Source organism: Trichosurus vulpecula, chromosome 7 (genome assembly GCF_011100635.1).
Source record: "Trichosurus vulpecula isolate mTriVul1 chromosome 7, mTriVul1.pri, whole genome shotgun sequence".
NCBI classification, from domain to species: Eukaryota; Metazoa; Chordata; class Mammalia; order Diprotodontia; family Phalangeridae; genus Trichosurus; species Trichosurus vulpecula.
In genome coordinates this window covers 302817-329089 of record NC_050579.1, presented here as the reverse complement: position 1 = coordinate 329089, position 26273 = coordinate 302817, and the positions used below count along the sequence as shown (strand labels likewise).

Below are 26273 nucleotides of genomic sequence, written 5' to 3'. Positions count from 1 at the left end.
TGTTGGCTTGTGTGTCGTTGGAGTTTCAGTAGACTGCTGATAAACTCAGTCAGTATTAGCCCATTAAGAGGTTCTGCAGATCCAGAGAGTCTAAAACGCTGGCTTCCCTTTGGTCTTGGATACCTACCCTGCTTATTTCACTAATTATATGCTGGGCTAAAGGCTAGAACTGAGTTGTCACTCTGCTCTGTTTCTAGAACTTATTGCTTGTTCAGTAGCACATAGCTAAGGCCCCACTCACTTAAGATTGTTCCTTTCTATCCTGGCACTGTGACTCAGAACTGGGTAACGAGCAACAGAGCTGCTAGGTGGCACTTATTCTTGCTCTCAGCACTACTTCTAGGGTCCCTAGGATCTCTTTCTGCCCTGGTGTTGACTCAGCCCCCTTTCCATCCCTGAATGCTAGAATGCTTCCCCCATCACTGCCTCAACTACACTGCACAACTAACCACTCCTTGCCCCTGGGTGTACAGACTTCTCTGTCTTCCTAAGCTGCCCTATGACAGAAAAATGACTCGCTGTGACTTTTTCTTGGCTTTCCCAATCAGAATTCAGTCTAGCATGTTCCCTAGGTTGTGTGGAGGAGATTACCTCCTTCCCTTCTAAATGTTTTGTTCTTCATAAAAATGGTTGATGGCTCATTTTTTCCACTTGTCTTTTAGATGGTTTTTTCCAAATTCAAGAAAGCTTTGCAGCACTGCACAGTAATCAAGAACAACTTTACTAGCTGCCAGGACCCTCTGAAGGTTTCTGATTGTTTTCTGAAGACTGATTAAGGTGTTTTGTTGGTTTTTTTGCAGCAATAATTTGTCAGTTCTTGACACTGACTTTCATTTTTCACTGTGTTGGGGGGAGTGGGGATTTCAATGTGACTAAACCAGTTTCACTGTGAGACTGAATGATACTCTAAATGTTTGTCTTACATCCACAGCAATTAACTCTAAAAATCATTGACGTGTACTCTTTAAAAGTCACAACTTCTGCACATTTCCTTAGAATTCTTAAAAACTACAGAATTAAAACCACAACAAAACAGGGCATGCTATAAATATAAATTCATTACCTTTCAAATAATCTATTATTCATAATAATCATTCCAAATTAGTTGAATTGTTAAAGTATATTATATATTTTGATGTTTGTCATGTCTATTCCTAGAAGTTATAAGGGTCTCTGGTTGCTTTGTTTTTGTATTATCTTCTTCTGTTTTTTGATTTAGAATTATTTCCTAAATCTCCAGCTATTTCCAGCCAAATTGTGGGTGGCTTTAAGTATCAAGCTAAGGATTTTACATTTTTTTTCTAAAGACAATAGGGAACTACTGAAAAAATTTTTTTTAATTTTTTTTATTTTTACTTTACCACACACGGTTCTACATAATTTTGAGTTCCAGATTTTCTCCCCTCCCTCCCACTTCCCTCCCCAAGATGGCATGGAATCTCATATAACTACTGAAAATTTTTGAGCAAGAAAATGTCTTGGTCAGATCTGTGCCTTAGTAAAAATTATTTTGGCAGTTTTGTGAAGGATAGATTAGAAAGGGGACAATGTGGAAGCAGAAAAACAAATTTGGAACTACTGCAAATCCAGAAAATAGGTGACCAAGGTCTGAATTAGGAAGGTGGTCAAATGTGTGACGAGTCTAGAAAAGAATTAGAAGATATTGTGGCAGCAGAATGAAGAGAACTTGGTACTGAGTGGGTAGAAAGGTGAGAGAAAGAATGAAGAGTGACTCCAAATCTGGGTGACTGACAGTATGGTGATTTCTCAACAAAAAAGAGGGATTGAAGGTGATAACTTAGAAGAAAGATCATCAGCTGATTTTGGACATAATGAGCTTAAGGTGTCAGCAAAAAAATGTGGAGCTGGAAGTTGATGTTGCAAGAATGGAGATCAATAAGAGACTGGCATTTGAAATATAGAATTGGGAGCCATTCACAAAAGGATGAGAATTGAATTCATATAGACAGCGGGCTCCCCGTGGGAAAGAGTTTAGAGAGAAAAGAGGGCTCAGAAGGAGATGGGTGATATTTCAAAGGAGACTGTGAGTGGTTAAGCCAAGGAGTAGAAGTGAAGAAACTGAAAATTGCTGGTTCTTGAGGAAGCAGAGGGAATGAATATAAATAATTCTAGGAGTTTGGGAAGAGAGATACAGGACTGTGAAATTACCATCTTTATGTTACAGGATTATGTTCTTTGCTTAAAGTTCAGGATAAACCAGATATTAATGCTGTCATAGCCAGTCTTCCTTGATTCCCTCCATTTATAGTATTCTCTCCCCACCTCTAATTTTTCTGACCTCTCATCCCCCTCACTCCTTACGTTGTATTAGACTGATATGTGCGGATGGTGTATCCTGTAATAAAATATAACCTCCTTATGGGTGGAGATAATTCACTTTTGTGCTTGTCAGCCTTAGTGATGAGCATTAAAAAGAGTTCAATATGTAGCAGTTGCATACTATAAAAGGGAAATTTAATGAACATTCTTAAGAAGGATAAAAAACTAACCTTGTTGGACTTAAAATAAGCAAAAAAACCTGACTGAAAGTGAATTTGAACTTGCATTCTGAACATAAAAATAAAAAACTTGACCTTTTTTGATTTTTACCTCTCATTCTCTCCCACCTGCCAAACCTGCTCTTTACTCACATGATCTCCCAGGTATAAGGTCACAGGATTTAGAGCTAGAAAGGTCATAAGCAGTCTTCTGGTTCAAGCCCTCATTAATAAGGCCTAGACAGAGGAAATAACTGGCCTGCCAGCAGGTCACATTCTCCCTTAGTGATTTCATCTTCTCCCATGGCTTCAAGTATCATGTCTATTAAAACATCACCCATTTGTAAGACAGTAGTAGGCTCTCAAAGATTTGGATATATTGGGGGAGAAAAGGAAATTTCTGGTAAATCATATGCCTCACTTCACTGTGAACCCTATGTAGTCTGAGATTGGATGAGGTGAGTCAGTTAGGGTCTAGAGATATTTAGTTATCAATGTGCTAATAGAAATCCAAATGACAGTCAATCAGTAAAAGCATGTAACTAGAATAAAAAAGACAAAAAAAAAAGACAACAGAAATATCTTCAAAGGACTACCCTCTTACTCTCTTAGTCAGGGGTGGGGAACCTCTAGGTTCTCAAATATGGTTTTTTGACTGAATCCAAACTTCACAGAAGAAATCCCCTTAATAAAAAGGATTTGTTCAGCTAAACTTGGATTCAGTCAAAAGGATGAATTCAAGGGCCTAGAAAGCCCCATGTGGCCTCAAGGCCACAGGTTTCCCACCCCTGCCCTTAGTCTTCTGCATATCCCAGGAAGGAAACTTTTTCCCACCTAGCCCCAAGCCATGGAGTTTACTTCAGGTAGAAAGGCAAAATTTTGGCAGACTGTCACTACTTCACTGGCTCCAGCTGAGTAACTCATGAGTCAGGATCTAGTTAACTATCTGTTCCCATATGCTCTAGGCTATACCTGATACTCTACCCAGAGCTGTATTTCTCCCCTGCCTTTAAGTGGAACCAGAGAATCCTGTCAGTTTCCACAGGTCAGAGGCTTCACTTCCTCCTTGCAGCCCAGTCAACAGCCTGCTCACCTAATGCACTTGGATGTGTACTCCTAGATGGCCCCTGACCTGCTGCCAACTCTGCTACATGGCTCAGCTTCTACTTCCTTTCTCTCTTATCTTCTCATTGTAAAGATTACTGGGAAAGCAATGTTATGGAAATTCAAAAGTCTCTGTACACCATGAATGAGGAGCCTCATGGGAAAGATAGGGCCAAGTTGAATGCACTTGTTTGCCACACAACACACACAACACTGACCCCTTCTTGACTCCTGTCGCACCTGTCCTGGTGCATATTCTTGCATCAGAACAGAGACTTCGTCCCAGGGATACTAAAGGAGTGATCCTAGCTGTAATATTCCTTTGAGAGCAAGTACTTTTCCTGGGATTCCTGAACTGTCCCTGATATCTTGGGATAACATAACATGCAATACCCCAAAAAACAGCAAGAGGATTGGCCCAGACCTTCCTTCCAGAAATGCACAAAGTCCAGCCCTAACATCAAGTCAGAAGTGAGGAAGCAGGGTAGAAGAACAAGCACACACACACAAAAAAAAATCCCATCATTGAAAAGGCATACTCAAGATGCAAGCCCAGAAGAGAATGACTCCAAAATATCTATAAGAAAAGCCTAAAATTAACACAACTTGGGCACAAACTCAACTAGGATTCCTGGAAGAGATGAAGCAAGAATTTTTTTAGAAGAGTAAATAAAAGTTTTTAATCAATGAAATTTGAGAAAGAAAAATTGGAAAAGAAATGCGATGTATTAAAGAAAGAACTGTAAAGAAAATTAACAGCTTGGCACAAAAAGTACAAAGCCTTGCCCAAGCAACAAAGTCTCTAAAAATTAGAATGGACAAAACAGAAGCTAATGACGCCACAGGACAAGAAATATTAAAAACAAAAATCTAAAGACTGAAAAATATATATGTAAGAAAATATAAGGTATTTAGAAGTAAAAACAAATGCCCTGGAAAATAGAATGAGGTAAAAAAAATTCACAAATCACTAGACTACTTGAACACATTACCAAAAATAAAGAGTCTCAGCATCACATTTCAAGAAATCTTATAAGAAAACTGCACAGATCTCTTAGAAACAGAGGACAAAGTGGAAATAAAGATTCCACCAATCAGTCATCTCCTAAAAGAAAACCCAAAATAAAAACCCCCAGGAACATCAAAGTCAAAATTCAGAGCTTCCAAGTCAAAGAAAAAAATATTAAAAGCAACCAGAAATAAATTCATATATGGAGGAGCCATAGTCAAGATCACACATGATTTAGCAAGTACCACTATAAAGAACTGGGGAGCTTGGAATGAGATTGTACATAAGGTAAAGGATGTAGGCTTATACATAAGAATAAGTTTACCCAGCAAAACTGCATATAATCCTACAGGGAGAAAATAGACCTTTAATGAAATAGGACTTCCAAGCATTCCTGATGAAAAAGACCAGAGGTGTGTAATAACTTTGAAGCTCATGTTCTGTATACGTGTTATATATACATATACACACATATACATAACATGTACTGCTTAACATGACACAAGGAGAGATACCTAATACAATGGATGACAGAGTCAAAATGCAAAAAGGTCCTGATGGATAACTGCACTGGGGTGTGCTGGAGCCATTCAGACTGAACCAGTTCTCCACACTCAATTTTCAGTGTGAGCATTTATACCTCCAAAATCAGCAAATGCTACAAATCAGGACTTGATTTCTTTTGTTGACTGTCTAGACTTAAGAAAGCAATGGAGACATGTTTAAATATGCCTATTAAATTAAATTGTTTAAAATGCATATTAAACTCTTCCCCAAAGGGTCAACTGTTAAACCTTACCAGAATATCCCTGATTCAATCTAGTAAGATCAATGAATCAATCAGTAAGCATAAGCAATCATGTGCTAGGCACAAAACTGAAGCAGTTCTTGCAGTCAAGGAGTTTATATTCAAAAGAGGGGGACAGTGTAATAATACCTAAACATATACAGGCAACCCTCATGATACTGCATTTTTCATAAACTGAAGATTTTTGGCAACCCTGCATCAAGCTCCAATAGCCAGTGCTCACAGCATGGCCCTGTGTTACACCACAGTAATTCTTGCAATATTTCACTTTTTCATTGTTACCATATCTATCATGGCGATCTGTGATCAGATCTTTGATGTTACTACTGTAATTGTTTTGGGGTGCTGCTAATCACACCCACATAGCACCATGTGTGTGCTTCTCCACTGACCAGCTATTCCCGTCTCTCTCCCTATTCTCTGAGACACAACACTGAAATTAGGCCAATTGATGACCCTGCTACAATGCCTCTAGGTGTTCAAGTGAAAGGAAGAGTCAATCAATGGGGCAAACTTTACTGTTGTCTTATTTTAAGAAATTGCCACCCCAACCTTCAGCAACCACCACCCAGATCAGTCAGCAGACATCAACATCAAAGGAAAACTCTCCACCAGTAAAAGGTTCATAAGATGGTTAGTATTTTTTAATTAAGGTATGTACCTTTTTTGGACATAATACACTTAAACGATTACACAGCATAGGGTAGACATAATTTCTAAATGCACTGGGAAACAAAAAATTTGAGTTACTCAATTTATTGCGATATTCACTTTATTGTGGTGGTCTGGAACTGAACCAGCAATATCTCTGAGGTATGCCTGTACAAAACATATATAAAGAGGGAATATGTTCCAGGCACTAAAGGAACCACATAGGCAAAGCCACAGAGATACGAGATGAGAGATAAGGTATCATGTGTAATGGGCAACAAAAAAAAAAAAACCAGTTTGGCTGGACTGAAGGGTACATGAAAGGAAATAATGTAGAGTAAGTATGGGAAAGTAAATTGGAAGCAGATCTAAATGCCAAGCATTTCTATTAGGAGATAACAAGGAACCACTGGAGTTTATTGAGTAGTCAGACAGATGCATTTGGAATTCAATTTGGGAGCTGTATACAACATGGACTGGAGTGGGGAGAGACTTGGGGCAGGAAGTCCAATTAGGAGGCTATTGCAATAATCCAAACAAAAGGTGATAGGGATTTGAACTAGTGTGGTGGCCATGTAAGTGGAGAACTGGTATGAATGTGAGCAATGTTATGGATATAGGATTAGTAAGACTGGGCAACTGATGAGATGATGATGACTGAGGAATTGAAGATAACACCAAGACTGTGAACTTGGGAGACTGGAAAGATGGTGGTAACCTTGACAGAAAGTGTTCTGAAGAGAGGTAGGTTTGGGGGGAAAGGTTAACTTTGAGCTCTACTTTGGATATTTGGAGTTTGAGATATCTACTGGCTAATTAATTTAAAATGTCCAATGATGGTGATGGGGGATAGCATTCAGGAGAGCTACTAAAGCTGCACACACGTATATAAAAATCTAAGAGTCAATTTACATGAAGACAATTGAACCCATGGGAGTTAACAAGGTCACCAAGTGAGAAGGCATAGAGAAGACATCCCAGAACAGAGACTTGGGGTGCAACCAACAACATAAAATTCAAAAGAAAAAAATGTATAGTCTTACACATGGATTGAAAACAAACAACAGAATTATAAGATGAGAAGACATGTTTACATAGCAATGTCTGAAAAAGATGAGGATTTTGATGTACCGCAGGTGAAGTAAGAATCATCAGCGTAACACAACAGTTCCAACTGCTGCTACAATCTTGAGCCAGACAGAGGAGTCACGCTGTCTCTGTCTACACTGCTTAAGTCACACCACATCAAGAGGTTAGTGCTGAGCTTGGAGAACCACACTTTAGGATGGCCTCACAGAAGCTGGAGAGTCCAGACTGCCACAAGGTTGAAGGAAATTGGGGATGTTTAGCCTAGAGAAGAGAAAAGTCAGGGCAGACCCAACAGCAGTATTCAAGTACCTAAAGGGCTATCATGGGTAAGGTTTACATTTGTTCTGTTTGGCCACAGAAGACAGAACCCAAAGTGAGACAGGCAAGGAAGTTCTGAATTAGCCACTTTGGTCTTGAATGCAGGAAAACCTCCTAATAACAGTAAGAACTGCCCAAAAGAATGAGCTGCCTGGGAGACAGTGCTCTGGCCCCCCTCCTTGTAGGTCTTCAAGCAGCAGCCTAATGACCACTTGTAGTGGAGATTTCTTTGGGGTATAAATTGGATTAGACAGCTGCTGAGATTAATTCTAACATTCTGTGACTAGGTTAACACTCTTCAATCTACAAAACAGCTGTGTTCCTATACCATAAAGGTCAGTCTTATTTTCTACCAACCTACTCATTTTAAAAATAAGGTGACTTAGGTAAAGCCACTTGTCTAAGGTCACAGGGCTAATTAACCATACAACTGAAATGAAGAACTAGATCTTTGGCCCCACCTAGTGCCCAGTGATGTTTCTCCTGTACTTCTGACCATGTTGGTTTTCTTTGTATCTAAAAGCATTGTATATTATTGTGTACAAGTCATTTACTGCATCTAGGTTCATACACTGCCTATCTTCTTGTTCCTCATTGCTGAGCTTCACCAAACACTAATGAAGCAGTAGCACATGAAGCACTGGGAGAGATTGAGCAGTAATGACAGTGGCCATGGCAGAGGGAGCCAATCTATGCCATCCTGACCACCCGGCTCAACATAGCCTCCTGGATCACTGTAACAACAATGTTACAAGCAGCTACTGTGGGGGTATAAGACCAATAACACCAGCACACAGGAGGGCTGCTAGCACAAATTCTTTGATCTGCTTTTCTAAGGTAAGCAACTTTAAGGGGTTAACAATCTTACTTTAAACATACATATATCATTCACTTAGTTCAGGAGGAAAAGCCAGTACCCTGAACTTCAGAGAGAATACAAACAGAAATTATAAACAGAAAATAACACAAATCAACAGACAGGCTTCTGTCTGACCATAGCAATACATAGTTACCAGAAAGAGAGAGAAGCACCAACACCAGGGTTTTCAAAGCGGAGAGGGCAGGACAGGATGAGGGACTCCTTAACAGATACCTAGAGTCTCCACAAGAACACTCTTCCAAATGAATGAACCCCCAAAGCAAAATGCTAACCTCTGAGTATATATACACACTTCTTCAGGGTCGGAGGGCATCCCAACCATGTGACTTAGGCTTTCTTGTGACTTAAGCAGGTCATCAAAGACTCCCAGTTCCATAAAAGGCAAGACTCAAAGACATTTGACTGCCTTAGTGCAGAGAAGCACTCCAAAAGAAAAAGCAGCAAAAAGTCCCACCCTGCTTGCCATTACAATAACTGATCTCAGAATTCCCATCAGTTGGAAGGGACCTCAAAGAAAATCAATCTAGCTGAACACACACCTGTACAAGGATCTCCTTTACAACTTCTCCAAGAGGTGGTCATCTAGACTTCACTTGAGGGCCTCCACTTAGGGGAAACCCTCACCACCTTACTTACTTACATCCTTTGCTTCCAAAGCTACAATTCCTGACAGGTGACTTATCATCTATCACTTATCCTACCCTAGTCCCTTCTGTGGCCTTGTGTGAACTTAAGAAAGGGAGCAGTGGAGAGAAGGTGGGGGGAAGGTGAGGGGAAGGGGATTACAACAAGTGAGCCCTTTCCTGCTTAAGAAACCAAAACTGAAATGACAAAAGGCAAATCTAGACAACTTTCTGTCAGCCTAAGCTAAATGATGAAAGATCTGAACAATCTTGAGTTTGGCCAAAGGGTAAGGAGGAGCTGAAATTGTGTCACTATCTTGATGAAGAAGAAAAAAAAAAGGCAACAGATGCAAAATCAGGGATAGTAACTAAGAGGCAGAACCACTTAGAAGTCCTTGGGAACCACCAGGAAACCTGAGACAAGTCCCTGAGATAGGCCTGACACTGAATATGACCACAAGCAGCAGCCAATAATTTAATATCTATCCCACACAAACCATATATTATAATCAATCAACATTTATTTGAGGCAGACAGAGCATGAGAAGCATTTCGAACCAGAGCTGCCCTAGCAGTCACAAAACTCTAGCCTCAGATACATCCTGGCTAAACGACCCTGTCAAAGTCACAACCGCTAAATAGCTCAATCTGTAGAGGTCAGATAAAAAAAGTGTCAGGCATTGGGCTCTACATGGAGGAAGCAAATGTAAGAAAGCAAGCCAGTGGAAGGAGTGGGGGCGGAGCCAAGATGGTGTCTGGAAAGCAGGGACTTGCTTAAGCTCCCCCCCAGGTCCCTCCAAACACCTATAAAAAATGGCTCTGAACAAATTCTAGAGCTGCAGAACCCACAAAATAGCAGAGGGAAGCAGGGCTCCAGCCCAGGACAGTCTGGATGGTCACTGGGAAGAGTCTATCACAGGGAGCCGGGAGCAGAGCAGAGCCCAGCCTGGGCCATGCCAAGACCAACCAGACCAGAAGCCGGGAGGAACAGGCATAGCGCCCTGAATCAGTGAGCTGTGGCAATTACCAGACTTCTCAACCCACAAACGCCAAAGACAACAGAGAAGGTTAGTGGGAAAAGCAGCTGGGACAAAGTGAAAGGAGTTTGTGGTTGGCCACTGCCCCAGGGGCGGCAGAGGTGGTGCAGCTCTGAGGCTGCTTCCAGAGCTACAACTGTAGTTGCTTCCAGCCCCAGGCCCACCTGCTGGGAGGAATTAAGTGGTGGATTAGAGCAGGAGTGCAAAGCCTGCTTTGCCCTGCCTGGATGTGGGACAAAATCTTGGCTGGTGATTCTTGGGGGAGAAGGAGTGCTGCTGTGGCAGAGCTTGCTGTGTAGAAGTAACTCTGAAAACAGCAGCACAGCCCCTCAAGCTTGGGACAAAGTACTCTCTACTCTACAAGCAGTCATACCCCAACAAAAAGCTCAAGGGTCGAGTAGTTGGCTGGGAACATGAACAGGCAATGAAAACACTCAGATTCAGACTAAAGACTTTGAAATCTTTTTTTGGTGACAAAGAAGACCAAAACATACAGTCAGAAGAAGTCAACAAAGTCAAAGAGCCTACATCAACAGCCTCCAAGAAAAATATGAACTGCTCTCAGGCCACGGAAGAGCTCAAAAAAAAATTTGGAAAAGTAAGAGAAGTAGAGGAAAAATTGGGAAGAGAAATGAGAGTGATGCGAGAATACCATGAAAAACAAGTCAATGACTGGCTAAAGGAGACCCCCCAAAAAAATACTGAAGAAAATAGCACCTTAAAAAATAGACTAACTCAAATGGCAAAGGAGCTCCAAAAAGCCAATGAGGAGAAGAATGCCTTGAAAGGCAGAATTAGCCAAATGGAAAAAGAGGTCCAAAAGACCACTGAAGAAAATACTACCTTAAAAATTAGACTGGACCAAGTGGAAGCTAGTGACTTTATGAGAAATCAAGATATTATAAAACAGAACCAAAGGAATGAAAAAGTGGAAAACAATGTGAACTATCTCATTGGAAAAACGATTGACCTGGAAAATAGATCCAGAAGAGAGAATTTAAAAATTATTGCACTACCTGAAAGCCACGATCAAAAAAAGAGCCTAGATATCATCTCTCAAGAAATTATCCAGGAGAACTGCCCTGATATTCTAGAGCCAGAGGGTAAAAGAGAAATGGAAAGAATTCAACGATTGCCTCCTGAAAAAGATCCCAAAAAGAAAACTCCTAGGAATACTGTAGCCAAATTCCAGAGCTCACAGATCAAGGAAAAAATACTGCAAGCAGCCAGAAAGAAACAATTTGAGTATCGTGGAAACACAATCAGGATAAACACAAGATCTAGCAGCTTCTACACTAAGGGATCAAGGGCTTGGAATATGATATTCCAGAGGTCAATGGAGCTAGGATTAAAACCAAGAATCACCTACCCAGCAAAACTGAATATCATGCTCCAAGGCAAAATATGGACTTTCAATAAAACAGAAGACTTTCAAGCTTTCTCAGTGAAAAGACCAGAGCTGAATAGAAAATTTGACTTTCAAACACAAGAATCAAGAGAAGCATGAAAAGGTGAACAAGAAAGAGAAATCGCAAGGGACTTACTAAAGTTGAACTGTTTTGTTTACATTCCTACATGGAAAGATGATGTGTGCAATTCATGAGACCTCAGTATTAAGGTAGCTGAAGGGAATATATACATACACACACACACACACACACATACACACACATACACACACACACACACACACAGTACAGGGTGAGTTGAATATGAAGGGATATCTAAAAAAATAAAATCAAGTTAAAGGATGAGAGGAATATATTGAGAGGGAGAAAGGGAGAGATAGAATGGGGTAAATTATCTCACATAAAAGTGGCAAGAAAAAGCAACTTTGTTAGAAGGGGAGAGGGGGCAGGTGAGGGGGAATGAGTGAATCTTCCTCTCATAGGATTTGACTTGAAGAAAGAATAACGTACACACTCAATTGGGTATCTTACCCCACAGGAAAGGAGGAGGAAGGAGATAAAAAAAGGGATGATGACAGAAGGGAGGGCAGATAGAGTGTATGCGACACTTGAAGCAGGGAAGCCAATTAGAAGACTATAGCAGTAGTCCATGATGGGGAGGGGGAAGGGTCCCCTACACCAGAGTGGCAGCTGTGTGAGTGGAGAGAAGTGATACTGCAAAGGTAAACCTAAGATCTGGCCAGAGAATGGAGGGATATGTGAAATAAATGAGAGAGGATGGCACCAAGACTGCAAGTCCAGGTGACTGGCAGAATAGTACTGCCCTTGCCTAGGGAAGTTCAGAAGAGAGGAAGAGAGTCTGGAGGGAATGAGTTCTCATTTATCCATGCTGAGTTTGAGGAGATATTTGTCTACAGATCGTCCTGTTGGGGATGTCCAAGAAGCAGCCGACAATGAGAGGTAAGAGCTCAGAAGAGAGATTAGGGATGGATATTTTTTAAATGGGAATATTCTGCATAAAGATAACTGAACCTATGGGAGTTGATGAGATCACCACATGTGTGACCTAGATGAAGATCCAACAAAGGTGAGTTAGGAGTGGCCAGACAGGGAAATTAACAGACAGCAGAATAAGGGGGGGTAGGGGGGGTGGAGGAGAGGGAGACAGGGCTGTTCAACAGTACGGATGACTGTGGAGGGATCAAGACGGACAAGAATGGAGAAACAACCATTAGAGTTGGCACCTGAGCAATCACTGGAGACATTAGAGACAGCAATTTCAGTGGAATGATACGGTCAGAAGCCAGATTGTTGTATATCTGAGGTGAAAACAGAAGATTTGAAATAGAGAAGATAAATAGAGCAACCAACTGTAGTCAGCTTTCTTAACAAGTTTAGCCATAAAGAGGAGGTGAGATATCGGGGAAAAAGTCAAATGGGATTGTATTATGTTAGGGTCAAGGATGAAGGGAGACCATGGGAGTGTTTGTAAGCAGCACAGAATCAGCCAGTAGACAGGGAGAGTCTGAAGATTACAGAGACAGCAGGAATGATAAAGAGGGAAATCTGATAGAGGGAATAGAAGGAGATCAGGGTATCGGTAGCAGAGTATGTCTAGGTAAGGAGACAGGCTACCTCTTCAGGGGAGACAGAGGTGGAGAGGAAGATACCTGACTAATAAGAGATGAAGAGGAGCGGAGCAAAAGGAACGCTCCATTTTCAGTAGAGGATGAGGCAGATCCTGAGATGATGCGCTGAGGAGTGCCAAGGAAATTTTCAAGAGGGATTAAAGTTTTGAAGTAAATGCTGTGGTGAGATGGAGAATTAGGGAGGTATCAAAAGGATTGCCTTGCTGCAGTGAGGGACCAGCTGCGATTGTGTAACGTAAATCTGTAAGGGATACAGTCAGGATGTCAATATTGTTGCTTCTGGCTCTTTTCAGAACATATGAAGAGAAGCAAAGACAGCAGACCGTGGTGATCCAAGACTGGGGTTGGGCAATAAAGTACAAGGGCGCACATGACTCAAATGTAGAGAATGGTAAAGAGCAGGTTAGTTCAATACTCCACATGAGAAATGATGAGGCCCTGTTGTTAGAGGAGACAAATAACAGAGGTGCTGAGAGGTCATTAACAAGACTTCAGTTTTGCCCCCATTTTAAGAAGCTGGGAGGGGACCATGGATCATACCATACGAGGCTCAGTTGAACAAACAGGTATTTTGCCTAGAGAGGTCATAGAAGGGGGAAATGTCTTCAAGTATGTAAAAGGCTGTCAAGTAGAAATGTGATTTAGCTTATTCTGCTTGGAGCCAAAGGACACAACTAGGAACAATAGAAGTTGCAGAGAAGCAATGTTGGCTCAGTGTAAGGGGAAGGTTCCTATCCATTAGAGCAGAATGGCTGCCATGATCAGTGGTTATTTCCCCATCAGTGGAGGTCTTCAAATAAAGGCTTGATAAGTACTTGCCTTGAGATATTTTGAAGAGGGTTCTTAGCTTGTTATCATTTGCACTTAACGACTCTTTGAAGTTCTCTCCAAAACTGTGCTGCCTGGAAAGTAATATTCTACTTTAAAATGGTTCCAGCTCTGATATGTCCTTATAAAAATAATCAAGAATCACTGGCTAAACAGTATTACCACTGGTGCCATATTCAAGACCTGCCTCTACCTGAACTCCTACCCAGTCATGGTCATTCTCTCTCAGTGATACTAAATGCTAGGCTGCCCTCATTTCAATCTCATTCTCCATTCTTCAATGACCCTTTCCTTATTCCCCACTCCTTCCCACCCAACCTTCCACTGTGTTCTGTGGAACGCATGTTCCATAAGTAACAAACTAGACAGTCATCTTTATCATTCCCTTTCTCCCTTGATCTTCTTCTTGCCCTCACTGTGACTCTCCTGATGGAAGAACTTCCCTGACTAGCCTTCCTGACTCACTCACCCAGACTTACCCATTCTGGTGGAGAACTTGGGCTCCTCCTTGCTCTCTATAGGCACTTGTAGTCTTCTAATACACCACCATTATTCAGGAACCTCTCCTCCTCTGAGGTTCACTCAATCCCTATCCCAATCAGATTTTTGAGAGTTGTTGCCGACTAATCTTCAAGACACTCTCCTTCTTTCCTCAATGGGTTCAATGCCTGGCTCACAGCCTTTTTCTCCTGCCCAACTCCTGCCCCCGTATTATGGGACTTCAACATACATACTGATATTCCCTCAAATACCCTAACCAATTCTTCAACTTATTCATTTCCCCCATGACCTATTCCTCCACTCCACCTCACCTACAAAGATGCCTTTGATCTTGCCATGATCCATAAATGTAACATTTCCAAGTTCATGAAGAAAATTCCTTTATCTAATCATAATCTGTTGTCATTCCACCTCTCCTGCTCTGCAAACCCTGCTTTTCATTCTTACCATGACCACCAATCCTCAATCCCTTCTTCATTCCTAGGCCATCAGTGGCTACACTCTCTTCCCTTCTCATCCTGGCCCCTTGGCAAACCAGTGCAACTCTACATTATCCTCTAGAGTCCTGTGTCCCTTCATTGTATACCCTAGCCTTGGATAATCCTCACTATCTACTGGTTTCAATCCCACTTACATGTTGCTGAATGAAGCTAAAGAAAATCACAAATTACTTGCTGAGTGAGTTCATTACAAGTTTGTTATATAATCTCAAATGGGTTCTCACTGTGGCGAGGCAAGCTGTTTAATACCTCCCTAATCCATTTACTTTTTCACTCACCACAGTGGCTTTTCCAAATCTTTTCACACTTCCTCAAGCTTCCCACAGCTACCCCATCCACAACCCACACTCTCTTAACTGAGAACCTTGACTCATATTTCACTGAAAAAATAAAATAAAATAAAATAAAAAAGGTGCCCTTCACCAAGAGCTCCCTCTTCTCCCCTTCTCCTCATCTCAGATCCTTCTGCCACCATCTCTTCCTCCACCCTTATGTCACATAATGTTACATAAAGGCCCTTCTCCTTGCCACAGTCAACCCCTCCAGATGCACAAGTGATCCCAGTCAATCCTGTATTGTCCTGTAGATTGTCCCCTCTATCATCTTGACTCTGACTTATCTTCAATCACTCCCTGTCTACTGGCTGCTTCCTTACTGCCCACAAATAGACCTATGTTTCCTTGACCCTCAAAATACCCTCATCTATCTCCACTAGCTATCATAGGACATCTCTTTCCTTTAGTGGCTAAATTCCATGAAAAAGCCAAATGTGTCTCCACTTCCTTTCCTCTCACTCTCTTCTTAACTCTTTGCAATCTGGCTTCTAACCATATCATTCAACTGAGACTGCTCTCTCCACTTATGATCTCTTAATTGCCAAATCCAAGAGCCTTTTCTCAATCCTCATCCTTCTTGGCTTCTCTGCAGCCTCGGACATTGCCCATAATCCTCTTCTCCCAGACACTCTCCTTCTATGTTTTCATGAAACTGCTCCATGTTAGTTCCCCTCCTGCCTATTTGCCCTATCCTCCTGTCTCTTTGGCTGGATCTGCATTCACAACACACCTACTAAAAGTGGAGGTTCCTCAAGGCTCTGTCCTGGGCCCTCTTCTCACTCTAAACTATTTCTTTTTGTGATCTCATTGGAGCCCGTGGTTTCGATTATCAATTCTACAAACAACTCTTAGAACCACTTGTCCACCTTAACCCTCCTCCCAAACTCCAGTCTGGCATCTCCTACTGCCATTAATACATCTGGAACTGGATATCCCACAGATATCTTAAATTAAATATGTCTGAAACAGAATTCATCAACTTTCCTTCTGAGCTCCCCCTTCTTCTTGATTTTCCCATTACTGTCAATGGTACCACCATGCTCCCAGTCACCCAGGCTCCAAACCTCAGTGTCATCCTAGCCTCCACACCGTCATATTCAATCAGTGGTCAAGGGCTGTCATTACCTCTGTGCCACCTCCCCTCCATGTCCCCTCCATGTCCCTTCTCGGACATGGCCACCAGTCTCATGCAGGCCCTCGTCACCTCTCACATCTGGTGACTGGTCTTCCTGCCACAAGTCTCTCCCTACTCTAACCCATCCTCCCCTTGGCTGTCAAACTGATCTACCCAAATGCAAGTCTGACCACATTACCCACCCACACACCCCCATTCACTAAACCTCAGTGGCTCCCTATTACCCCCAGAATAGAAAATCCTTTGTTGGGCCTTCCAAGGCCCTCAGAACCTGGACCCTTCCTGCCATTCAAGTCTTCTTACATCTTAGTTCCCTCCCCCCGCAACCCCTCCAATACAGGGTGATCCAGTGACACTGGCCTCTTCCCTGTTCCAGTTCCTGAATTCAGTCATTTTACTTTTTTCCCAGCATGCCTGGAGTTCTCTTCCTCCCCTCCCCCCCCATCTCTGCCTCCTGGTGTCCTTGGATTCCTTCAAGTCTCACCTGAAGTCCCACCTTCTTCAAGAAGCCTGTCCCAGTTCTACTTAATCTGGGTGCTTTCCCCCTGAGGGTGTGTCACATGTACTCGGGGTTCAGGGAGGACTAGCACCTCTAGTGGGAAGGCAGCTGAGCTCTTTTCAGGGCTGCTCATCCACCTGTGCTGTCCATCTTTCAGCCAACTCTCACCTGTGGCTTCAAGAAGCTGTAGCACGTGCACTGGCCACACCTCAGGTAGAAGCATCTCAGCAGGGCTAAACCAAGTTGAGGGTAACTGACAGGCCACAAACCCACTGGTGAGTTACAGGGGGTGTCTGCCCGAAGCATGTGAAGACTTCCCCTGGCAGTACGGGTAGACAAGAACAATTCGTTCTAAGGGGCAGCTTAGGTGAGTGCTCAGAACCTTGGTCAGACACGGAAGACAACAAGGTCACACACTGCATCCCAAGCCATAGCCATTCATCCTGACTTCTGTTTTGCCACTGGACTTTGATAACTCCAGAAGAGAGTGAGGTTATCAATTTTATACAACCCTGTCTCACTTAAATCCAATTACAAGACATCTTAGTAACTTAGTACTTAGAACCTAGTAAGTGTTGACTATCAGTCATCAGAAAGCAGGGCCTCACCACCCTTTGGTTTTTGCTCTTTTGGTATCCCCAGCACTGAACAGGGCTAGCGTACAGTAGGCAGGGCCTCTCTATTCTTCAAGAAGTTAGTTTATTACATCACCTACAACTTTATGATTTAATAATTCCACTATTATAAGTACACAAATTATCATTGTTATACAAATACAGGCTCAGCCTCAATTACCCAGGACGCAAAAACATGACTTCTGTCAATCTGAAAGTAAAAAGTCAGAAATGGAAAGTCACAGACTTATGTCTTTAGTAGCCAAACTACAAGTAAAGATCATTAGCAGCAATAATCTGAAAGTCTGAAAGACTGATGAAGCTGACCAGGATGAAGTATATTTGAATGCTGAACTAAGCCAAAGCATAAAAAGGGAAGATAATTTTACTAAGACCCAACAGGATAACTTAGAAGAAGGCTGCTTTCAACCTCTGACTTAATCATTCTGCAGAGAGGTATTCAGAATGTCTAGGAGATCACATAATGCTCCATGACTATGAGGAAAAAAAAAACGGAAAGAAAGCAAACTAATATAAGAGCCTAATTCAGGAAAGCATATGCACAAATGCTACAAATCATCACTGAAGGCAGCTAGGTAGGTAGCATTATGGAAGACACGAGTTCAAATTCGCCCTGTGACATTTACCAGCTATATGACCCCAGGCAATAATACCTATAATAACTAACGTTTATATAGCACTTACCAAGCACATAGGATGCTAAGCACTTTACAATTATTGTATCACTGGATCCACACAACAACCCTGGGCAGTAGGTGCTACCGTTATCCCCATTTTACGGTCAAGGAAACTGAGGCAGAGAAAGGTTACTTGCCCAGGGTCACACAGCCAGTAAGTGTCTGAGGCTGGATTTGAACTCCAGTTATCCTGCCCTTGGGCCCAGCACCACCCAAGTCACTTAACCTCTCTCTGCCCTAGTTTGCTCGCTAGCTCCTACCTCCCAGGGTTGTTGGGAAGAAACGAAGCGCTGAAGAAATGCACACAGTTATGACTGTTATTATCATGACGCTTTCAGGGATTCAGGGGTCCCTGAGACCCTTTCAGGATGTCCACAACATCAACACCACTTTCACAGCAACACTAAGAAGCTTTAATTTCTAACATGGTAAATAGTAATAGAAATTACCACATGAACAACAGCTCTGTGTGGTCCCAAATAACTTTTAATTAGTAAAGTGGTCCTGACACTACTGATCTAATTTACAGCAAAGCTCGCATTGATAAAGATCATAACGCTCTTGAGCCATCAAGAAAAGGTTAAACTGTATTGTGCACACTCTATTTTCTAAGGAAGGGAACACAAAAAAAAGGTTGAAAAAAAAAATTCAATACAGTCAGCATCCAGATAGGCAAAAAACATTAAGGCCTCCTTTTGATAGCTGATGGAAGATTTTAACAACTCATTTATATGATGCTTTAAGAGCTACAAAATTCTTTCTTTGCCACAATTTTTTTCCGGTCAGCAATATAAGTTCTTATCCCCAGTCTAAAGATGAGAAAACCAAGAACAGTAACTTACCCTCACTTGCCAATGGATTCAGGAAGATGACTCTTCCCGCCTCAGGGCCTAGCACTTTATCCACCATGCCACCTAACAGGACAACAAAACTCCTATTAAAACACCGGGGGCAGAGCCAAGATGGCAGCTGGAGAGCAGGGACCTGCTTAAGCTCTCCCCCAAATCTCTCCAAACAACTGTAAAAAATGGCTCTAAACAAATCGTAGAGCTGCAGAACTCACAAAATAGCAGAGAGAAGCAGGTCTCCAGCCCAGGACAGCCTGGATGGTTCCCTGAGAAAGGTCTATAGCACGATGCTGGGAGCGCGGCCAAGTGTGGGCCGCGTCAGGACCAACCAGACTGAGAGTGGGGCAGATCAGGCCTGAGGGCCATGAATCACCAAGCTGGAGCAGTTACCAGACTTCTCAACCCACAAATGCCAAAGACCACAATGCCAGTTAGTGGGAAAACTGCTGGACTGGGGTAAGGGCAGTCCAGGCCCAGTCCTGGGGGTGGCAGAGGTGGCGCTGCAGTGGCAGCAGCAGGAAGGCCCTGCGGCTGCTTCCAGAACTCCAGCATCTGCTTCTGAAGTCCCTGGCTCACCTGGTGGGAAGAATCAAGCGACAGATCAGAGCAGGAGTGCAAAGAGCACTTTGCTGGGGCAGAGGCAGGTTCTCTTGCTTTGCCCTACTTGGATCTGGGTGGCAGTCCCGGTTGGCAGTTCGTAGGGGAGGAAGAGTGCTGCTGTGGCAGAGCTTGCAGTGATGGTGGAGTAGAAATAGCTCAGGAAACAGAGCACAGCTCCTCAAGCTTGGGACAAAGTACTCTCTACTCTACAAGCAGTCATACCCCAACAAAAAGCTCAAGGGTCAAGCAGTTGGCTGGGAACATGAACAGGCAGCGAAACAGGATGCAGACTATTGGATCTTTTTTTGGTGACAAAGAAGATCAAAACATACAGCCAGAAGAAGTCAACAAAGTCAAAGGGCCTACATCAAAAGCCTCCAAGAAAAATATGAACTGGACTCAGGCCATGGAAGAGCTCAAAAAGGATTTGGAAAAGCAAGTTAGAGAAGTAGAGGAAAAACTGGGAAGAGAAATGAGAGTGATGCAAGAAAACCATGAAAAACAAGTCAATGAATTGCCAAAGGAGACCCAAAAAAGTACTGAAGAAAATAACACTTTAAAAATAGACTAACCCAAATGTCAAAAGAGCTCCAAAAAGCCAATGAGGAGAAGGATGCCTTGAAAGGCAGAATTAGCCAAATGGAAAAGGAAGTCCAAAAGACCACTGAAGAAAATACTACCTTAAAAATTAGACTGGACCAAGTGGAAGCTAGTGACTTTATGAGAAATCAAGAAATTATAAAACAGAACCAAAGGAATGAAAAAATGGAAGGCAATGTGAACTATCTCATTGGAAAAACGACTGACCTGGAAAATAGATCCAGAAGAGAGAATTTAAAAATTATTGCACTATCTGAAAGCCATGATCAAAAAAGAGCATCATCTTTCAAGAAATTATCAAGGAGAACTGCCCTGGTATTCTAGAGCCAGAGGGTAAAATAGAAATGGAAAGAATCCACTGATTGCCTCTTGAAAAAGATCCCCAAAAGAAAACTCCTAGGAGTATTGTAGCCAAATTCCAGAGATCCCAGATCAAGGAGAAAATACTGCAAGCAGCCAGAAAGAAACAATTTGAGTATTGTGGAAACACAATCAGGATAACACAAGATCTAGCAGTTTCTACGCTAAGGGATCAAGGGCTTGGAATATGATATTCCAGAGGTCAATGGAGCTAGGATTAAAACCAAGAATTGCCTACCCAGCAAAACTGAGTATCATGCTCCAAGGCAAAATATGGACTTTCAATAAAATAGAGGACTTTCAAGCTTTCTCAATGAAAAGCTCAAAGCTGAATAGAAAATGTGACTTTCAAACACAAGAATCAAGAGAAGCATGAAAAGGTAAACAAGAAAGAGAAATCATAAGGGACTTACTAAAGTTGAACTGTTTTGTTTACATTCCTACATGGAAAGATGATGTGTGTAATTCATGAGACCTTTCTCAGTGTTAGGGTAGTTGAAGGGAATATACATATATATAGACAGAGGGCACAGGGTGAGTTGAATATGAAGGGATATCTAAAAGAAAAAATCGAATTAAGGGGTGAGAGAGGGAGAAAGGGAGAGATAGAATGGGGTAAATTATCTCACATAAAAGTGGCAAGAAAAAGCAGTTCTGCTAGAAGGGGAGAGGGGACAGGTGAGGGCGAATGAGTGAATCTTGCTCTCATAGGATTTGACTTGAGGAGGGAATAATATACACACTCAATTGGGTATCTTACCCCACAGGAAAGGAGGAGGAAGGGGATAAAAAGGGGGGGGGGGGAGATAGAAGGGAGGGCAGATAGGGGGAGGAGGTAATCAAAAGCAAACACTTTTGAAAAGGGACAGGGTCAAGGGAGAAAACTGAATAAAGGGGGACAGGATAGGAGGGAGCAAAATATAGTTAGTCTTTTACAACATGATTATTGTGGAAGGGTTTTGCATAATGATACATGGGTGGCCTATGTTGAATTGCTTGCCATCTTAGGGAGAGTGTGTGGGAAGGGAAGAGAATTTGGAACTCAAAGTTTTAAAAGCAGATGCTCCAAAAAAAAAAAAAGGTTTTTTGCATGCAACTGGAAAATAAGATATACAGGCAATGGGGTATAGAAATCTATCTTTCCCTACAAGCAAGTAAAAGGAAAAGGGATGGAGGTGGGTAGTGGGGTGACAGAAGGGAGGGCAGACTGGGGAAAGGGGCAATCCGAATATATGCCATCTTGGAGTAGGGTAGAAATGGGAAGAAAATTTGTAACTCAAAATCCTGTGGAAATCAATGTTGAAAACTAAAATATTAAATAATAAAATATGAAAAAAGTTAAAAAAAACACTGGACAACATTGGTACCAACTGAAAAAGATTATCTCCAATTCTTTTAACAAATGGAAAATGTAAAGTTTAATGTTAGGTGCAATCATTCTTTTACAAAGTTGGGTTTTTTTTCCCCCTTTGGAGATACCGGGGCAGCTGGACGGCACAGGGGATAGTGCCAGCCCAGGAGGCAGGAGCACCTGAGTTCAAATCCAACCTCAGACACGTACTAGCTATGCGACCCTGTTTGCCTCAGCTTCCTCATCTGTAAAATGATCTAGAGAAAGAAGTGGCATACCACTCCAGTATGTTTGCCAAGAAAATCCCAAAAAGGGATCCCAAAGAGTAAAACACAAGTAATCAACTGAACAACCACCAGGTGAAAACAAATGCTTCTTGTATTCTGTTGGGAAACAGGAGGAAAAGAAGATGGGATGAAAGTAGCATTGGCTAATGTGAGTACAACTAAGGAAGATCTCAGGTTGTCTAAATATATCTTAAACATTTTCACTAGGTTACCCTAAAGGACATCCCTATCCCTAGGACCTACAAAGAAAGAGACATTTATCTCTAAGGATGAGTGACTTACTGTAAAGGAATATCTCCTTTACTGAGGTCATTTCTACAATTCACAGAGCACCCTAAGCTATTTATTTGGATCTGCCTGTAAATAAAAAGGAGTTATTCATCAGTAACTTTGATTTAAAGCCTGAACGACAGATTGTGTGTCTCTAGAACCAAAGTATTCATGAGAAATGCCTTTATACCAATACTCAAGAATGTTAAACCAATCCAGATTGCTGAAGGAGAAAAACCAATCCAGATTGTTGAAGGAGAAAGAACTGGGCACTTAACTCACTTCCAAGAGAACCATATTAACACCAACATTATTTCTCTCCTGTTTTTCAACCTAACAGTAATACTCCTGCTATTAACCACATAGAAACAAAAAAGGAAAGCATTAAGTATCTAATCACCAAGTCAGAGACTTATAAACAATGATAAACAAGGTGGAAATGACACTGATCTTTTCAGCCAAACTCACATAGCTAAATGACTGTCAACAGATATATTTCAATGACAATGTATAAAAACGGTTAATAATTATTTAAGAATGTAGAAAAATGGTTTATGAAGGTCAAAATGAGGGAAAAAATTAGTATATATTGCAATGACAACAAAGTCATACTTTTACATTTTAAAATTCAATTTATCTAGTAAAAGAGGCATCTTTCTAAATCATTAATGGTCTTTTACTGGTATCTTTCATCCAAGGAGCTCTTCTATCTGCATGGTGCTCAAATATTCCCATCTTTGCAAGCTTCTGAAACAAGTCAATTGTTTTGATTTATGCAATGGAAATGAAATGACAAAGAAAAATAAATGAATGAAATTTAATCCGTTAATAAAAATAATAAAGTATTTACACTTCAAGGATCCTAAATTTATCATGAGAAATGTAATATTATATTTAACACCAACCAATATCACAAAAGTGCAGACAAATTGGAAATCAAGATGTTATTTTTAAGTAAAAAATATATCTCTGTATTACAGTAAAAATAATCAGTGAACTTGAGGAAAAACTCCAAATGACAAAACTCTAGGAGTAAAATAAACTCAACAGAAAGATTCCTCTGACAATGAAATCCTACATTCACCATAAAGGCAGCCAAATCAGCTGAAAGGGACCCTAAAACCTCTAAAAAGAGACTTCATAAAAACATGGTAACGAGCAATTCTTTACCAACTGAAGAAAAGCTAGATGAGCTAAATTGCAGCCAACTAGAACGAACAGAACATTTTCTGGTTATATTCAATTAGTATCTAATTTTGCTAGACAAAAGATACTTGTAGGATTACTAGTAAGTCTTCTCTCCAACACACCCCCTCAAAAAATTCCTTCAGTGGGTGGCTATTCTTGAAAAACACCACTAACAGTATAGCATCAGTCTCATTAAAAGAACTTTTTATTGGAGACCAGATAGCTTCAAAGAGTCTGACAAACCAGTTCACACCAACTTCCTTGATGTACTACCTGAATTTAATAAGCATTCTAAGTTTTTTCCCAATAAAAAATTTTGACAGGCAAACAAATCCACATATCTAGAATTTGACTGCCCTGTAAAAGGCCATTGGGGAAAGGCGATGGGGGGAGGGGGTGTTGAGTAGAAAGAAAACACCCCCCCCCCCCGCCCCCCCAAACGAAGAAGGCTAAGTTATACAAGTTCCAAAAGCCAAAGTTTCACAGTGAAAAGGAAAAGGGTGGACTAGGTGACGTCCTCAAGTCCCTTCAGCCTCCCATTCCACCCAGATGGTTTACACAATAGCCAACACACTTTTGGCAGCTACTGTGCTACACAATACACGAACAACTTTTCTAATGTGTACAAACACATCCACTGGCTCTCCCAAGCCCAACTCTTAAAAACAAGTAGTTATTTCAAAATTTAAAAAGAAACGGTCAGGAGCTAAAGTGATGTGGAACGAAGGAGCACCACTTGCTGACACAATTCTCCGAATTAAATGTGAGTAGAATCACGTCACTTTTCCAGGTACATCCATCCCACTTTTAAATTGTTTCCCGGTGTTAGGTCTGATGGGAAACTCTTGATGTAAGAGCCAAGTACATGCACCAGTTTGTCCCCTCTGCTAGCTGCTACCGTAACTGCTAAAAACACATAAAAATGTCAAAGAGTGAGAGAAAGAGGTTGTTATCTACCCAAAACGGGAAAATACTGCAGAAGGTGACGATGGCCACAAAAGGATTTGTTTAAAACAGCAAATACAGATTGTAAGAAGGCGACTCTGCAACAGAGAAGCGGCTTAAAACAGTCTAACCTGCTCTTCTCCGACCTCGGAGGATGGGGGTAAACCTGAGAGTGGCGGGGCCGGAGCCCCTCCAACAGAGGAGTCTGGGCGCTCCGAGCTTGACCGAGACCCCGCGGAGCAGCCTTCCCTGCGAGAGTCACGGGGTCCCGGGCGCACTCCCACCATCCCCGGGGTCCATTTCAGGCCTGGGGGGTGGGGGCCACCTTCTCTGACCTCCCCGGGTCTGGGGGCCCTCGGACAAGCTGGGGAAGAGCCGCGGGCCACTCCTCCTCAGGCTCACCGGGGGCGCAGCCGCCAACCGTTTATCTAAACAGCAAACCGAGTTCGGGGGACTGAGCCCCAACTCCTGCCCGGGCCGCCCGGGGGAACGGGCCCTGGGTGCGAATCCCGCCGTGTTACCAGGGAGGGCCCACAGAGGAGTTCCTGCTTAGTGGCCTCGGGCAAGTCATCCACCTCCCTAGGACCCAGGGTCCCGCAGGGCCCCTCCTCTGCCGGGGTGACCTTGGACCAGAGGCGGCCGGCGGTGCAGGGAGCAGGGTCGGGGAGACCCGAGTTCAAGTCCGGCTCAGACACTCTCGAGCTGGGTGACCCTGGGCGAGTCACTCGAAGCCTCTGCCTGCCTCAGTGTCCCCATCTGTAAAATGGGAGTGATCAGTCGGGGGCCCGTGAGGACAGAGCGGGACGGCAGCAGCCCGACCCCTCCCCCGCCCCTGGCCTGACTCGGGGGGGGAAGCACCTTGGGCAGGTGCCAACGAAAGCCGGACCTCGGTTTCCCCCGGAAGAGGCGCGGCGTGACCTTGGGCCGGTGCCGGCCCCTCGCCCGCCAGCCTCAGTTTCCCCGCCCACCCCTACCCCACCCCCTCGGCGGCCCGCAGCGCCGGGCGGGGCAGGCTACCAGGCCCCGCCCGGTCCAGCAACAGCCGCGGGCCCCGGAGCTGCCCCGCTCCCCGGCGGGCCGGACGGGGGGGGAGCGGGCAGCGCTCGGGCGGAGGCCGCCCCGGCGGCCCCGGGCGCCTGACGTGTACCTCGGCCGCCAGCCCGAGGCGAGCCCGGGGCTGCCGGGGCGGCCTGAGCGCGGGCCCGGCGGCGGCGGGGACGGCGGCGGCGGGGCGGCCGCGGGTCTGGGCCCCGGGCTCCGGGCGGCGGCGGCGGGGTGCGCCCGGCAGGGTCGCGGGCGGCGGAGAGGGCGGGCGCCGGTTACCTGCGGTCCCGGACGGAGAGTCTCTCGGAGTCCCAGTCAGCCCTCAGCCCCGACAACACAAGATGGCCGCCACGTCGCCGCGCGCCGGCACGTGACGTGACGCGGCGCGACGCGACGCAGCGCGAGGCGACGGGACGGGAGCAGATGGCCGGCCCCGAGGGGGGGAGGGGAGCGCAGGCGCACCGGCGCCCCCGCCACCGACGCGGCCATCTTGGTAATTCCATGCCCGCTCTCGAGACAAGTGACTCCTGTTCCGGGGAACCAATCCGGACTCAGCAACTCGTTCCCGGAGCTGGGCTTTATTCTGCTCTGGGCT

General features: G+C 43.4%; 1 protein-coding gene across 1 annotated transcript in view; it reads right to left on the bottom strand.

Moving 5' to 3' along the window:
- The window catches only part of GIGYF2 (GRB10 interacting GYF protein 2), a 164257-nt gene extending 138243 nt beyond the window's left edge, over nucleotides 1–26014 (bottom strand). The window contains exon 1 of the mRNA XM_036766633.1: nucleotides 25958–26014. The gene's annotated coding sequence lies outside the window, so the exon portion shown is untranslated. The remainder of the gene's footprint in view (nucleotides 1–25957) is intronic.
- Nucleotides 26015–26273: the final 259 nt, after the last annotated feature.